The sequence below is a fragment of the Manduca sexta genome, chromosome 18, assembly GCF_014839805.1.
Source record: "Manduca sexta isolate Smith_Timp_Sample1 chromosome 18, JHU_Msex_v1.0, whole genome shotgun sequence".
NCBI lineage: Eukaryota > Metazoa > Arthropoda > Insecta > Lepidoptera > Sphingidae > Manduca > Manduca sexta.
This window is the reverse complement of record NC_051132.1, coordinates 4,704,228-4,720,796: the sequence shown is the minus strand read 5'-3', so window position 1 is coordinate 4,720,796 and position 16,569 is coordinate 4,704,228.

Sequence of the window (16,569 nt, the reverse complement as noted above, 5' to 3'; positions counted from 1 at the left end):
TTAGTATTATCTTACCAATCGCAAATACTATTCGTCAGCTGAAGTGTATCACTAAGGTCAGTTCGCTCCATTACGCACTCAGCCATTCATTAATTTCCTGTGATTAGTGTTCGCTAAATGTGAATCTTTAGGTCACGTAGCGCTTGGGTTTGTGTGTTGGTTGTTTCTTATAGAATCATTTCTGTGACCATTTAAGAGAGTGTAACAAACATTTTTGTTTCTTACTTATTTTTGTCGGGCTATATAGTCCATTGTTTATTTATTTATTATTTATTAACACTTTGTACACATGGTATACAGGCGGACTTAATGCCATGGGCATTCTCACCCAGTCAACCTTGGGGTGGTGTAGAGAGGACGGAGGTAGGTGTATAATAAAAGAAGTGAAAAACAAATAAGAAGAGAAATAGTAAACAAATGTAATTAAAACATACTCGCATATATTAATATATAGATATATATAAAAAAAAATACATATATATACATATATAAAAATAAATAAATATATAAATACACTAATAAGTCAATTAGAGGAATCTGCTACTTCTGCCAGCAACAATCGACGAACTCTCATTTTAAAAGCCAGCCGTGTTGAGGACGACCTGATTTCGAGCGGGAGTGCGTTCCAAAGAAGGATAGATTGGATAGCGAAGGAAGAGTGAACAAAATCAGAACTGTGCGAAGGACACTTCAGGAGAAGATTGGTAGACGAACGCAAATTCCTATCATGCCCATCGCAAAGGTAACTAAAATTGGAAGATAGATAAGTAGGAGGTATAGGAGACCTAAGGAGAGAATAGAGAGTAGTAAGCGCGCGTAACGAGCGGCGCTGGCGGATGGGGAGCCAATTTAACTGCGAACGGAAAGAAGAAATGTGATCGTACTTGCGGAGATTAAAAACGAATCGAATGCAGTTATTAAGAAGGCGGTCAAGTTTATTGAGCAGGTCTGCATTCAGATCAAAATAGCATACATCGCCATAGTCGATTATTGGGAGGATTAAGGTTTGCACAAGCATAGTCTTGGTCTTGGATGGCAAGAGATTCTTCAGACGATAAAGAGAACGAAGTGTGCCGATAACTCTCTGACTAACAGAGGTAACGTGGGACCGCCAGCTCAGGGTGGCATCAATGTGTAGTCCGAGGTCCTTCACACTGGAGCACCAAGGAATGATGGTACCATCAAATTTAATAGCAGGAATATGCGAGAAGTCTAATCTCCCGATCATTCTAGGGCTGCCTATTATTATAGCCTGACATTTCGTGGGATTCACAGAAAGACCGAAACTATCTGACCAACTTTTGATAAATGCCAGGTCCTCGTTCACCCTCATTATAGCAGCAGACACACAATCAACGCCAGCCTGCGAATATAACTGCAAGTCATCAGCATACAGATGATACGAACAATGAAGGTTTTGAGTTAAGAGATTAATGAATATAGAAAATAGCAATGGGGAAAGTATACCGCCTTGAGGGACTCCAGCGTCGATGTTGCACCAATTTGACGAGGAGTCATTTAAACGCACCGACTGCTGGCGTCCCTGAAGATAGGATGAGATCCAACCCAGTGCACCGGGAGAGAACAGAAGATGGGAGAGAATTGCTAGGAGGATGTCGTAACTAACGGTATTGAAGGCATTAGAAAAATCAACCAAAGCCAGTACAGTGACTTTGCCGTTCTCCATGCCCGCTCTAATATCGCCAGTCACTTTGAGGAGCGCAGTAACGGTGCTGTGGCCAGGCCTAAAGCCAGATTGAAGTGGGCACAGCAAGTTATTTAAGTGCACAAATCTAGTTAATTGCTTGTGCGCACAAGCCTCTAGCACCTTGGAGAGGAAAGGGAGAATTGATATAGGACGGAAGTGATTCACGAGGGAGGGATTAGGGATTTTGGGAAGAGGAATAACAATTGCTTTCCGCCATAGGGACGGGAAAACACCAGTACTAAGGGAAAAGTTGATAATATGTGAGATGGGATGGAGAAGATGATCGAGGATCGCGATTATCATGCGACGGCAAATGTTGTCATATCCAGTCGCATTAGATTTAATCGCAAGGATTACTTTCTTGATCTCACCCGGTGGAACCGGAGAAAACTGAAAAGGATCAACAGAAGGGATCGGAAGACCAGCTATGAAATCCAAGGTACGACGCTTGATTTGGTGATCTATCAGAGAAGTAGTGGAGAAATGAAGATTAATATCATCCAATCCAATGATCGCACCATGGAAATCGAAGTTTTGCCCTTGCCAATACCCAAAGTCCCGAGAAACTTCCAGATACTGGCTGGGGATGATGATGAGATATTATTAAGAATATGACGGCGTTTAGCGTTACGTACCATCTGATTGCACCGATTCCTTGCAGCCTTAAAAAGGCACCAGTTTGCCTCTGAACGATCCCTTTTATATTTGCGAAAAATACGGTCCCTTCGTCTCATCGCCATCCGAACTCCAGGTGTCATCCACGGCGCAGCAGGGCGCTTCAATTTAATTTTCTTAATAGGGGCGTGAATATCAAAAGTGATCGAATATTTGTGTTAAAATGTCTACTTTTCATCAACCGAGTTGGCTTTGAACATATCGTCCCAGTTTAAATTTTCAGCGTCCCTATCAAGTTTGACCCTATCCATTTGACCAAAACAGCGAATGCGCACTACCTTAGAGGGAAGTTTGGGGGGCTTTAGGGAATAACAAATGTAGATGAGGTCGTGGCGAGAGAATCCAGGGGCAGGAAATTGACCATGGCAGGAAGCAAGGGAGGGAACAGAGGTAAGGATAATGTCGAGCCAAGTATCATGGCCATCGATGTTATGGTGAGTGGCTTGCAGAGGTAATACATGAAGGCCGACAGATTCAAAGATAGAAAGGAGTTTGCAGGACCGGGAGGATTGGAGGGCCAGGAGATCGGTATTAAAATCGCCCATGACGATGTGATGTGCATATTGTGATCCTAAAGATTCCAGGACTGTTTCCAGACTGGAGAAATAGTCAAGGGAAGGGGGACAGTAGACTACACCGAGTAAGGACTTCACTCCCTTGACCCAAACCTCGAGAAAAAGATATTCCACCGAAGCAGAATCCAGACCAGAAGAAGAGGCGATAATGCTATATTTAAAATCACTACGGAGATAAATAGCAACACCACCGCCCCTCCTATCAAGTCGGTCGTTCCTAATTAGGACAAACCCAGGTAGAGGGTACAAAGCTGAAAGAAGATGAGGTTTGAGCCAGGTCTCCGAAATCAGGACGGCATGAACGTTGGCTCCAGAGAAAGCCTCAACAAAATCGCTATAGTGACTTGGTACACTCTGTGCGTTTATATGGCAGACATTAAAACTATGGGTAGTTGAGTGGTGAAAAGTTTGATGCACCAAATCGCCAAGCCCATAAACCGCCGAACTGTAGCTTTCGTCACTGGAGGAGTTAGCATCATCATTGGCAGAATGAAAAGATTCATTATCAGACAGCATAAATAATAGTGTATAGGCAATAATATAAATATATATATGATATTATAAATAGGAAAAAGGTATAATAAGTTATATTATATTGATAAATAGGAATAATAATATAATATACATATAAATCAGCATTCAGCGATCCGGCGCAGTGTATACTGTCTGCACCACCCGCCAGCCAACCTGCACATAGCACACAATGGCATACAGAATTGCAAGAAAAAATAACACAGACAAGAGATAAGAGAAAATAAATAATAATAATAAAAACCACTACCACAGCTCAAAATTCAGAGACATAATAAATAACAAACAAAATAAAATTATAAATAACACATGAATGATAAGTTTTCGAACGAATTATTGAAATCAGAAGCGTAATGTCAAGATGACATTGACAACTTACAAAAATAAATAACTTATTGCTGGGTAGTACATTCATACAAAAATATTTTACAAGTAGAAATAAAACAACAGGGTAACAGAACTGTAGAGTTTAAGTAGCTAAGACTTATTATAGGACTTAGCACGAATATTAATGTCCCGTTGACGACACTCACTTCCTGCGCGATTTAAGGTTAGGACCCGAGTTCGCTCCACTTCCAGCCGCCGTTGACGCCGCTTTAGGGAATTTTGTCATTGCGGGGATAAGTTCATCGATGGAAAAAAACTTACTCCGCTTGCCATCCGGGGTTTTCACCACCACACTGCCATCCTGTGTCCAAACTTCACGCATGCCGAAGTGTTGCCGGGCCTTCGTGAACACCAGTTGTCGTGGCTTTGTCAGGAACTCTCTGACAGAAATAGAAGATCCCTTAAACTTCTTCTTGGCCTTCCACACAGCTGAGCGACCGTCTGCATGAGTGAACCAAACCAGAATTGGCCGGTGATGTTCGTGACTGGGCGTTCCGATCCTGTGGCATGAAGAGAAATGAGACGCGGATATATCTTTTAGCTCCAGGGTATTATTAATAGCATCAAGAACAACTGATGCACAGTTCTCCTGATTGGACTCTGCAATCCCTAGGAAGATGAGTGCTTTTCGCCGATGTCTTGTCTCAATATTATCGATTGTGTGAGAGCACTCAGCAATTTGCTTTCTCAATAGCCGCAGCATTTCAAACATGAGCTCTCTAAAGGTCCGGAACTCTTCAGCTACTCTGGCCATTTCTTTTCATTCATTTCTGGTTATTTCCTAACAATCCGAAAAGCTATTCCGTTTTACTACATGGTTAAAACAAATAAAAAAACCAGTTAAAATGACGGGCTGAACTTAAATAAAAATATTTGTGGATTTTTGTGCTTCTTATATCTCATATAAATTCAACTGCATAGATAAAGATAACGTATCGTTATCTTATAATAAACATTTACATATTTTGATTTCTGAGACATCCGTAAACTTTGAACTCGGGGCGGCGGCTGGTCTTTGAAATGAAGCTAAACCATTGTTGCTGCATGCGTTTAAAATTTGTTGCTCCGACTTTACATTGGCAATGGGATAGATAATAGAAAAATAATTACATGCAAGGAATTATGCCAACGCTATATTCTGTATACGTTGACAACTATCTAGAACATGTACGCTCTCCGAGTGGACGTTCGTAGTACCATGACGCAGTTACCGACTGTTACGCGTTTTAGTTGCGTTTGAAGCGCGTCGGTGCGTATAAGTAAAATACGTCGTCTCCAGGCTCCAATACCAAAAAGAATGTGCAACTGTAGAGTAAACTATTTAGGGTCAGTCCGACTTGGTTTTATATTAAAGTTCAATTTATGAATTGCACTGTCAAACCTAATGTAAGCTAATAATTATTGTTGTCAATTGAGTGTGGAGTGCTAATTTAAATATATCCATTAAAGATAATTGGCTGATAGCCGCGGGTCGGGTCGGTACGATATGATACTGAGACGCAGGATGTTATTTATTATATACAAATCATTGATTATAAAGAGAAATATAGACAACGTACATGTTATATAAAGTCAAGGAATTTGATTCATAAAATATATTGAATATATGTAGCTGTTAAAAATTATAATACGTAATATTTATATTATCTATTGCGTGAGTATGAAAAATGAAAAATATTTCTCAGAAATCATTGTGGCAGCACGCAGCAGAGAATATAAAGCACCTACGAGTTGCTCGCGCAACTTACACAACTTAATTATCTATTTTTTTCTAAGTTCTGTCATTAGTAACTTTTATAGTAAATATACTGCTTCTCAAACCATTATCTTCGAGGTGGAGTAAGTCCGAAATTTAAAAAAAGAACGATTATATTAATTCCTTAATATTTAAGCAATGTACTGTTTGATCTTCTAAAAGTCGTGAATCCTTATCCACAACATTATAATATAAAACACCATTGTTTATAAATTGATTGCCAAAATTAAACATCGAACGATTATAATACTCTAAGACCATGTCATACCACTCTATTGACCTACAATCACCCTTCACAGTAGCTGGAGTCGAACATGACCTCTGGACCCTTCGAAAAACAATTTTTATCAATATAATTTATGTCAAACGATTTACCTACATCGAAGCGCGTCCTGCATAAGCTTTGTTATCGTTACAACGCAGTTATGTAATTGGGTTTTTACCGTGACTGTTCAATACTTTGAACTCTACATTGACGCAATAAAAGCGATACGACCTTTTTTTTCATTGCCTTTAATGACTAGACGATCTTGCCGTTCGCCTGATTGTAAGCGATACGAGCGGCCATAAATAGTAGAAACACCATCCAACACCTTGAAATACAAAGTATTGTTTGGTATTCCCCTGCGCTAGCCAGCCTGAGACTTGAGGTGTAAAGTCTTATTTTGTCCAGTAGTTACACTGGCTACAAAGTCCTTCAAACCGGAACACAAATGTGACTACATACTGCTGCTTGGCGGCAGAAATAGACGTTACGGTGGTACAGGCGGACTTTCACATATGAGAGGTCTACCACCAGTAAAATTTTATTTGGACAAAGCAGTGACCCCAATGCACCTGATGGTAAGTGGGGTCCAGATAGTGTTGACGGACGAGAGATGTTTATCTCTCGCCTTTGAACATAATTATGCCGACGTATTAACATAATTTTAGCGTGGATACATCTCTACAACAGAGTATAAAAAAAAATTGTGCGATGCTTAAATGTATAAGCTTAATAGGAAGTGGAGTGGACTCCGGAGACCAAGATGGAGATGGCGGATTCAAATCCAGATGAATACTTTCTTTTAACATTACGATGTTACTTGTGTATTCATAATTATTAATTCTCTCTCGCTTTAACAATGTAGCAATATATGAGGAATCCTGCTAACATGACAATTCTCTATAAAAATATCTTAATTATATTGAGTATGTTAACGTATATTGGGCCAGTAATGTGGATTAAATTCTAAAACATCATAATGGTAGGATGCAAGGATCTAGCTTAGGGACAGTAAATAGAGATTACAGAATTGATACTGTTGAACTCATTTACGTGGGGAAATTACTTAATTTGGAAAATTGTATGCTCATAATGCCACCAATCTAGTCTTTATATAGTCTGCCATCCAGCCAGTGTTGAGAGCTTCATTGACTGCCCCGGTGGCTTAGTTGTAATTGTACACAGTACGAGTACGACTACCGCGCTGAGGTCTTGCGTTCGAATCCCGGATCGGGCCAAAATAATTATGACCTGGTTTTTCCATTTTAAAAATTATTCAATCGCAGATCGAAGTCAGGAAGTTGGCGGTGTGATACTCCCGTACTCGGAAAGCACGTAAAGCCGTTTGTCCTGCGCCTGATTTCTCTCCGGTCATGTCGGATCGCCGTCTCACCGGACTATGAGAGTGCACCTGTGTATTGCGCACACACTTGTGCACTATAATATATCCTGCGTACCTGGCTGATCTCCTTTGAGAATGGCCGCCGTGATTGAAATTCGGCTAGGAGGGATTGATTCATTCAGTAGGAGAGTTTTTCTCGACAACAAATTGACAGCGTCTGCGTGTCACCTTAACATAAATAATAAAATTAATTTTAAATTTACTAATAAACATGTTAACTTATACTAAGCAAAAAAAATAGCAAAATGCTCATACAAAATTACCGGACGCTAATAAGAATTATGTGCCGTCTATCGACATGGTTGATTAATATTCTTCGATTAATTGGATTTTTTTTATTTATGAACGCTACTGCGAGGCTTCACAAATCTTATGAAGACGTTAACGTCTGAGCCACGCTAATTTTATTCAAAACAGTAACAGTATACATGCATACTAATATTAAATGCGAAGTCTGTCTGTTGTGTTTGTACTACTGAACCACTAAACCGATTTGGATAAAATTTGGTACGTAAAAAGCTTGATTTTTGTGATTGTAAAGATATTTATAATCATGTTGGATATTGGAATCAATAGATTCCAAATCAAATCAAATCATTTTATTTGCGAATCCCTATCCTACTCCCTTTTCATTTTTTATCTCCGTAATGAACTTTACCCCTGAAGCCGCGGGCAAAATTTATTTCTGCATATTATAATAAATTTGTTACAGGTTTATGTCAGTACATTATAGATAGTAAAGACAATGTAAATTTCATCCCAGGAAAATATAAAGCAGGACTTTTACTCCGGAAAAATTTTCACACGCGGGCGGAGCCGCAAGTAATCGCTGGTTAGTAATATTTGAATAATATGTTCTTAATTTTAGGCCGTGTTCTCATTTAAAAAAGTTTACGCATAATATCATTGTGAAAAAAAAATGTTTACTTATATACTTATATTTCTAATACCATCCACGCACGTATTTAAGAGATAATTATTTTGAAATGTTTCCAATCATTTTGATGTGTAACTAAAATATAATTCCATAGCACATTTATTTATTTACAGTATCAAGATTAGCAATTTATGGTTTTTAAAACCCTATTATAAATTCAACTGAATGCAAGGATCATCTTACAGAAACAGAGTAGCATTGTATGAAAACTAATTCCGAACTAATCTCAAACGGGTCATTTAGTTCGGAGTCGCCGGATCATTTGCAACAAATTAATATAGCCGTGTGCGCAATTACTCCCTAATTAAAAATAACTTATTCATTTAGTATAAAACGCGAAGCGGCTCTTTGGCTCGTAATTGCTTAAATTAATCACTTTAATGTTGCGTGCCTGTTAATTTTCAGGCTACAGGGGCTGGCTTTGTGCTCTAAACGAGCCGAGACGAGGATTTGGTTCGACCGATGTGGGCAGTGATCAGTACGGTATCCTAGTATAGGAGTTTTTAGGTTTAGATGTAATATAGATGGAAATTATATTTTAATATTTTTTTATTAGGTTGTGCGAAATATTTTATTTGATTAAATCGTATATTTGTTATTTATAGTGATTTTTTATATAATATCTTCGTTGTAATTTATAAATATTTTATACTCGTTTTACACGAATAATGAAAAGGAACAGCCGTAATACCTATAAGACGAGTAATTTGCTCATCTAGTCATTTAGTTGTTTAAAAAATAACAATAACACATATTGAATAAGCGTGATATTATTACAAGTTCAGACAATACATTGCAAACCTTATTGAAATGGCGTAAAAATATATGTGTTCACTCAAAATTGCATCGTTATATATATAGACTTCTTCCATTACAAAATACTTCCCCATATAGAACTATAAAAATTAAATAAATACGAAAATCATGTAGTCATTTCTACATTACCGTATATATTTTTAAATAAATCACTGACTACCTCACTGTACCTCTGTATACACATCTAAGCGGGCAGAAGAAGGCACGCTCATTAGAAGCCATTCGGGCGTGCTGCGACGAAATATTTCGTTGGCTGTTCGCAACAGAATGCTATTTGTCATGATGCCAGCTGATTCTGCTATTTCCAAGTCAAAAAGGTGAACCGTTTTGTTAGTTGACGACGAGTGCAATTATATTCGTGTTCGCTGACGGACAATCAAACGTATACATTCATATGTCTGTCACTTGGTACAGACAATAACAGTCATTACATAGCTAATGCATTGTAGTTTGCGCTTGTGGTTAAGTGTATTAATTATTTTGTATTTATTGTTTGTATTTGTTTGTCGTCCACTTGGTTTATTGGTTATTATAGGCGTTAGGTCCTGAATTTAATACTCCAAGGATAATGCAGGCGGCGAGTTGTAAAAATTAAGTTCGATTATTTGCAAAATGCTTTAACGAATTCCTTATCCGATTTTTATATTGGAGTACCATTGTACCAATAGTAGAGAGCGCGAAAAAAGAGTAGAACTAATATAAAGTCATTCTCCTGGTTTCAGGAGTTCCACGATGACGGTAATTATTGACCTAACGTGTTTGTCTTCAGTTATCGAATCACTGAATAGAGATACTAGACCTTATCTAGATGGACTCATTGCCTAATAAACAGATTTGACTCACTATGATAGTTACTTGAACGCCCTATAGACTCAGCCACTAAGTTGAGCGGATGATTTAGATACAGGATTTCTATAGGAAATATGTTTTAGTTATAATAAGCAATTTGTAAGACGAACAAAACAGAAGCGGTACGTAAACTGACCTCTACAAACTCCACATCGCCTGAGACGTGCTTAAATGTCCTACATATAATGCAATTTACGCGGCGGACATAACAATTATCGCTAGTGACCGCTGGCTACTAAGAAACGTCCATTCACAAACAGAGACGAAATAAAAACATGATTCAACGTTTATCTGCGACACATTTCTCAATCATAAATAATTAATGATGGACATATAATTTATTGTCTATAATCATAATAATTATATTGTAACAATTATTGTTCCGTTAAAGGAGACATTAAGATAGCATACTCGTATCACAAGTCACGACCGAATACTCAGTATAATGAGATAAAATGTTATATTTCTGGAATTTTCTTTGTATTTGGACTGGGGGTGTTTTATTTTTTATATGTGTATGGCAGTGACCCCACTACATCTGATGGTAAGTGAAGTGGAGTCTAATAGAATGACGACTGACGACAGATTACGCGTGGGCAGTCGGCACAATTGTGCCGGACTATTGGAACCGGATATATACAGGTTGATCCCGGATAGAGACATACTTACGTGGACCACTATGGCGGGTTTTAACACGTTTTGTACGGTGGTTGTTATCCGGGCGAATATAAGATATATCCAACCACCAGTAAATTATTTTTTATAGTATGCAAAGGCAGGCTGTTCAATGCTGTATTAATTTAAATTATAAATAAATATTGTCATAGATATGCCAATAGATGGTGTTGTATAAAAACTATAAATAATTGAATGGCGATGTCAAGATTCGCTTACCAATATACATAAGATTTCAAATTCAAAGAAATAAATGTCTTTCTCACCGATATGTAAGTTTTATTTTAATACATTGCTGGATATTTTGGGGACGTTGAACACAGGCGAACTGGCTTGCAAGTGATCGCGTCGCCCATGTCCATTGTCATGGCATTGGCAAGCCACTGCCTACCCCCAAGACACTAGTACTACCTTCCGCCAAGCAGCTGTTGCCAATTAGTTAAGGTTTGCGGTTTAATTATTTGCGGTGTGCCAATCAGAGATTTTTCGAGGAAAATATTAACACCATTAAGGCGATACCTCAAGGTCCATTTTCATACATTTTGTTTCGGCTTTAATCTGGGTAACTAAACAAGTATTGGCAAGTAAAGAATTTAAATTCACGTCTAGTTAGTGATTAGTTCTCGCAGTTGAAAGAAAAACGTAAAAATAATTAATAATCATGGATATTTCTGCCTTTAAAATTTCGTCATATTAAATTTTAAAGGTCGAAATTCTTTACTTGCCAATACTTGTTTAGTTACCCAGATTAAAGCCGAAACAAAATGTATGAAAATGGACCTTGAGCTACCACCTTAATATAATTAGTGCCTTACCAGGCGGACAAAGTCAACCACAAACTATTTAAAGATATACTATAATTATTATACTAATAAATAATATATAGCAAAGTTTGTAGAGATGTTTATACACTACATTAGCTTGTGCACGCGGATTCACCCGCGTAGAAGAGTTTTTCTGCGATAAATAGCGCATCTCCTTCCCAGGGTCTCAAACTATCTCCATAGCAAATTTCATTAAAATCCGTCCGTTAGATTTTGAGGTAATGGCGTTCAGACAGAAGCGGCGGGAAATATTTTTATATAAGACTAGCTTCCGCCCGCAGCTTCGCCCGCGTGGATTTCGGGTTTCAAAAATGGAGGAGGTGCTCAATTTGTCGGGATGTTTTTTTAATTTATGGTGGTATGCAGGTGGTCCGATTGTCCGGTCAGGGTCTGATGATGGGATCCTGGTGAAATCGAAGGAACTTTTAACCATTAAGGTTGCACACGAAATGACGGAAGCTTAAAAAATGGAGTAACTTCTCCCGTTTTCCCAACATTTTCCATCACTGCTATGCTCCTATTAATTGTAGCGTGATGAAAAGTATACTATAACCAGCTCAGGAGTATGAAAAATAATTGTACCAAGTTAAGTTAAAATCCGTCGAGTAGTTTTTGTTTCTATAACGGTTATACAGACAGACAGACAAAAATTTTACTAATTGCATTTTTAGCATCAGTATCGATCCCTAATCACCCCCAGTTATTTTGGAAATATATTTCATGTACAGAATTGACCTCTCTACAGATTTATTATAAGTATAGATATGCAAAAGTAGCTCAAAAATTGTCCATAACGAAAACATGCATTTTAAAGTAAAACAAAAGAAATAATATCCTGAAGCCAACCAAATAACTAATGATATATTAAATTTTGTGACTGTTCAATTTAGTCGGGTCCGCGATATCACTTTTGTTGAGTTTCAGAACGCGACATTACATTATTATATTCTGTGCTCCAACGCACACTGCTTTGATGTTAGGAACACACCTACATTGCTTAGACAACAGTGAACTTTATACAATAGCAATAAAGCTCAAATTGACTCTACGTATTAGTTAGAAAACGTTTGTATGGGAAATAGAAAAATGCTGTTTTGAGGATTTTCCCGGCAATTATTCGAATTTTTCTCACCTTTTAAATCTTCCCTAGACCTCCACGAATAATTCAAGACCAAGATAAGATAAATCCGTTCAGCCGTTCTCGAGTTTTAGCGAGACTAACGAACAGCAATTCATTTTTATATATATAGATATAATTAGAATATACTAATAAAAATATTTTGTTAATTATAGCGTATAGATAGATAAAGTCCTAATAGGGTTTATTTTATACCAGAAGGTGCAGACCAGGATTTTCATTATGGGAAAAAAAAATGTCGCAGACGGAGGAATGATATTAACTTTTCATGTAGTTATAAGATTCCGCATGCCAACACGATTTTTTGTCTGTTATTCATTTTGTTTAATGAATTCGTGGAATATTTGGTATTTATTGCGTCGTAAAATTGATATTGCAGCCACCGTTGCACTGAAGCAATTCTTTATAAATATTCATTGGGATTTTTCCTAGATAGTATCTTTGTAAGACATGTTTATTATCTACATTACATATAAAATACATACAAGGAAAATGGTTAAATAATCAATAAAGATTATAATATGTGTTTGTGTTATAAAATTCCGAATACGGTAAATCCTAAGTTGTCAGTAAAATCTTAATTTACTAGCTCTAAATGGTAAAAGTCTGAAATTTCCGATAACCTACATTTTGAACTTTAGTCAGAAAATAGTCTTTTACTTATAAAATCCATATATTACCGACTCAAGTTGACGAATATTAAGAAATATTTATTTAACTCAAGATTTACCGATACACGGGAATTTACAATATTTAAGTATAATACGACATAGATAAGTAATGTAATATTAAAAAGCTTCACTTTTCCCATAAAAGGAGACTATTAATTGAGACATAAAGCAATTATTATCCATTTAAAGATCGTTCGTTAATGGATGTGGACACAATTGATCTAGGTTGAGGTTAGATCTCGATTTACCGATACTAGTATTTAGAGTTTTGAAAAGGAAATTAATAATGCATTATAGTGAAATTTCAAGGGTATGCTAAATTATAATATGATTAGTTAAAAAGGTACGATATTTTTTCTGGGATAGATAAAATTAAAACAAAGACTTGCATTAATATTCATCACGTTAAGTGACCTTAGGTTGCTCTATAAGTAGTGATACGTACTTAAATTATTAAATTGACATTATTAAGTATTGTATTTAGTTTTTTCTTAATTAGTTATACGTACCTTTAATTGCATTTAAATATCTTTGATTGCAGTAAGATTTGTCGTGACATTATGACAATTGCCTGTCTACATAATAAACAAATTACATTATGTTTACTGTTTAAAGGTTGTGATGTTTACAGGTTCGGACGTGTGTGTTTAGTGCCTACTTCAACAGTCCCACAGGTAACCTTGACTCTACAGTTCCAGGTTCTGGAACCAAGAGACTTTCTCAGGATACTCAAGCTCGAAAGACTTACGATGTGATTAGTAAAGTAGTAGAAACAAAGGAATTTTGATTCTAGAATATTCTGATTCTAACAAGGTCTACTCTCATGTATTGTGTCGGTTTGAGGAGCGATTCCCGAGCCTCGTCTTGTTACCATTTGCGAATGGACACATGGATACAAATACAATGAATGTATGCATAGCAAACTACCCACTTTTATCACCGTTTCGTTCCCGAGAATTTTTCCCCTTGTATAAGAATCAAACTGCAATTTTCGGGGTTAAAAGTAAATTATAATAATGAAGGATTTTCTTTCCATGAATGCCATGTTTCATCTAAATCCATTCAGGGGATAGCGTTCAGCTTTAACAAACAATTGCACATATATTTGTATTTATAATATAAATAGTTGTAAATTAAAAGATGCCTTTAAAGCAATTATATAGTACTTATTATTAAATGGCAAGTAATTGTGGTTAGGCAATGTTCCGTATGGTTTGCCGCGGGCTTTAATAGTTTCAAAGACTTCCTTGTTCCGGAGCATAGTATTTTATTTTTAGTAATGATATTTTAAAATGTTAATAACATTAATAATTACGAATATTGTAAGCAAGAGAACTTTTTTAAACCCCGCTCAGTAAAGATAGTAATGTCCAGTTGTTGATGTAAGCTATTAATGGTTATTTATACCGATTTTGCGCAGGTGTAGTACCTTCAACTGACATTGAAATGCTTTGGTCATCTTAACCCATTTTTACATAGGCCATATTTCTCTGCAATTACACTGATTACAACATCTTTAAAATTGCAAAAATAAAACACAATTTTGCTTAAATGTTGCTGATTGGCGGTATAAATAGACAATGCCATGGTACCTACATAGATAGAATCTTGCATACGAAAGAGTTGCCATCCCGTAATCACCAAAATTTCTACATTATAGAATAATAAATGGTATATTGGTAGATTTTGCATATACTGCATATTAAAGCGTTTACTACAATAAAGAAATGCCAAGTTGACACAAGTCAATGAGTGATAGAGTTGCGAGCTGAGTGGTTTATTGCTTCCTGCGGCCACAGAAGACAGATAAACCGCGCTATTTTCAGGCCACTGAATGAATGGACCGTTCTGAATGATTATTTTATCTGTGCGCCAATCTTAATTAACCGATACGCGTTGTATCGATAGACGAGTTGTGTGGGAATACTTTGTATGTTTATAGGCAAACATCGATTATGTTGCATAATCTGGATACTGGGGCATTTTTATGACTGACAAATCGATATCAGAATCGATCAATAGCTCATCACTACCAGTGTTCGCGCAGTCGCTTTATTGTTATTCTTTCTCATGCGTAATTTTATTTTTTTATATTGAATAATTAATAACGGACAACACTTCTAATATAAAGATTGTTTTTATAATATTAAATGACGAATCAGTACCATTTATTTATTTCTATGAGCTATGTTTGTAAACATGACTGCGTCATATTTTAAATTTTCAACTAGATTTCCCTTACGTCCGTTCTTATATTATAAGGTTTTTGTCACCTCCCTTATTTTAATTTTAAAATTAAACATCCATAAATTAATTAAGCTCGCGTGTCTCGTTAATTTAATTAATATTTATAATATTTAGAAACATTTGATTAGACGGTAGCCGGAATGCATGTTTATACAATATCAATTAAAAAAGTTCATTTGAATAAGTGATCCGTTGATAGGGACGTGAATATTTTTAATGATTCTCGATTTTGGAACTATTAAATGTGAATATTAAATTTTATTATTGGTCATTTAAAAAGGTTGACACGTCTTAACACGGTTACGTGCGGCTTCTTTGTAGAGGTGAAGCCGTGAAAGACGATCGACAAGTCTGGGGTGGGGTCTCACTGAAAGCGGACTGACACTTTATAGAGGCTCAAGGATAATAATGAATTTGTATCATATTTGTACGTGTGAGTAGTTCTAGATAAGAGTTTGTTTACAAATAATAATGATTATTATAGGGGTAGAAATTGAAAGATTACCTCTTACAAAGAACACATATAAATCGCTTGTAAGAAATAAGCTCTGGAATTACTAAAATTAATTTACTCACAAAGCCACAATTTCTATTAGTAACTTACGCTATAAACTATATTTTTTATTTAAGAAAAGGCATTAACGTAAGTGGAACCATGAGGGAGATATAGTGTAATATTTTGTTAATATATAAACTTCCTTATACTTAGAATCTACGTAATATTAAATACGTGAACCAGTGTACGCATTACAGCGGTATATATCAATAGAAATGCGAAATTAATTATACCAATGCGACCAATTATATTAAATTACGCTTACGATTTTATAGTCGGTTAATTTGTTTACTTCTTAACATCAATATCAATTAAAACTTAAGTAAGCGGTTTGCGTAATTTTCTTGATTTGTTTTTGCAATTCAACGAGTGTTGATGGTAAATATGTGATATAATGGCATTGAATATAATGATACTATAATTAATATACCGGAAAATTCATAATTTTATTCTGAAATTTACTTTTTGTTTTAACACTGTAAACATGTATAATGACGGCTAGATTTGATGGTAAGTACGTACAGTCTAGGCCAAATACAGTTATGTTGGTTATTCGG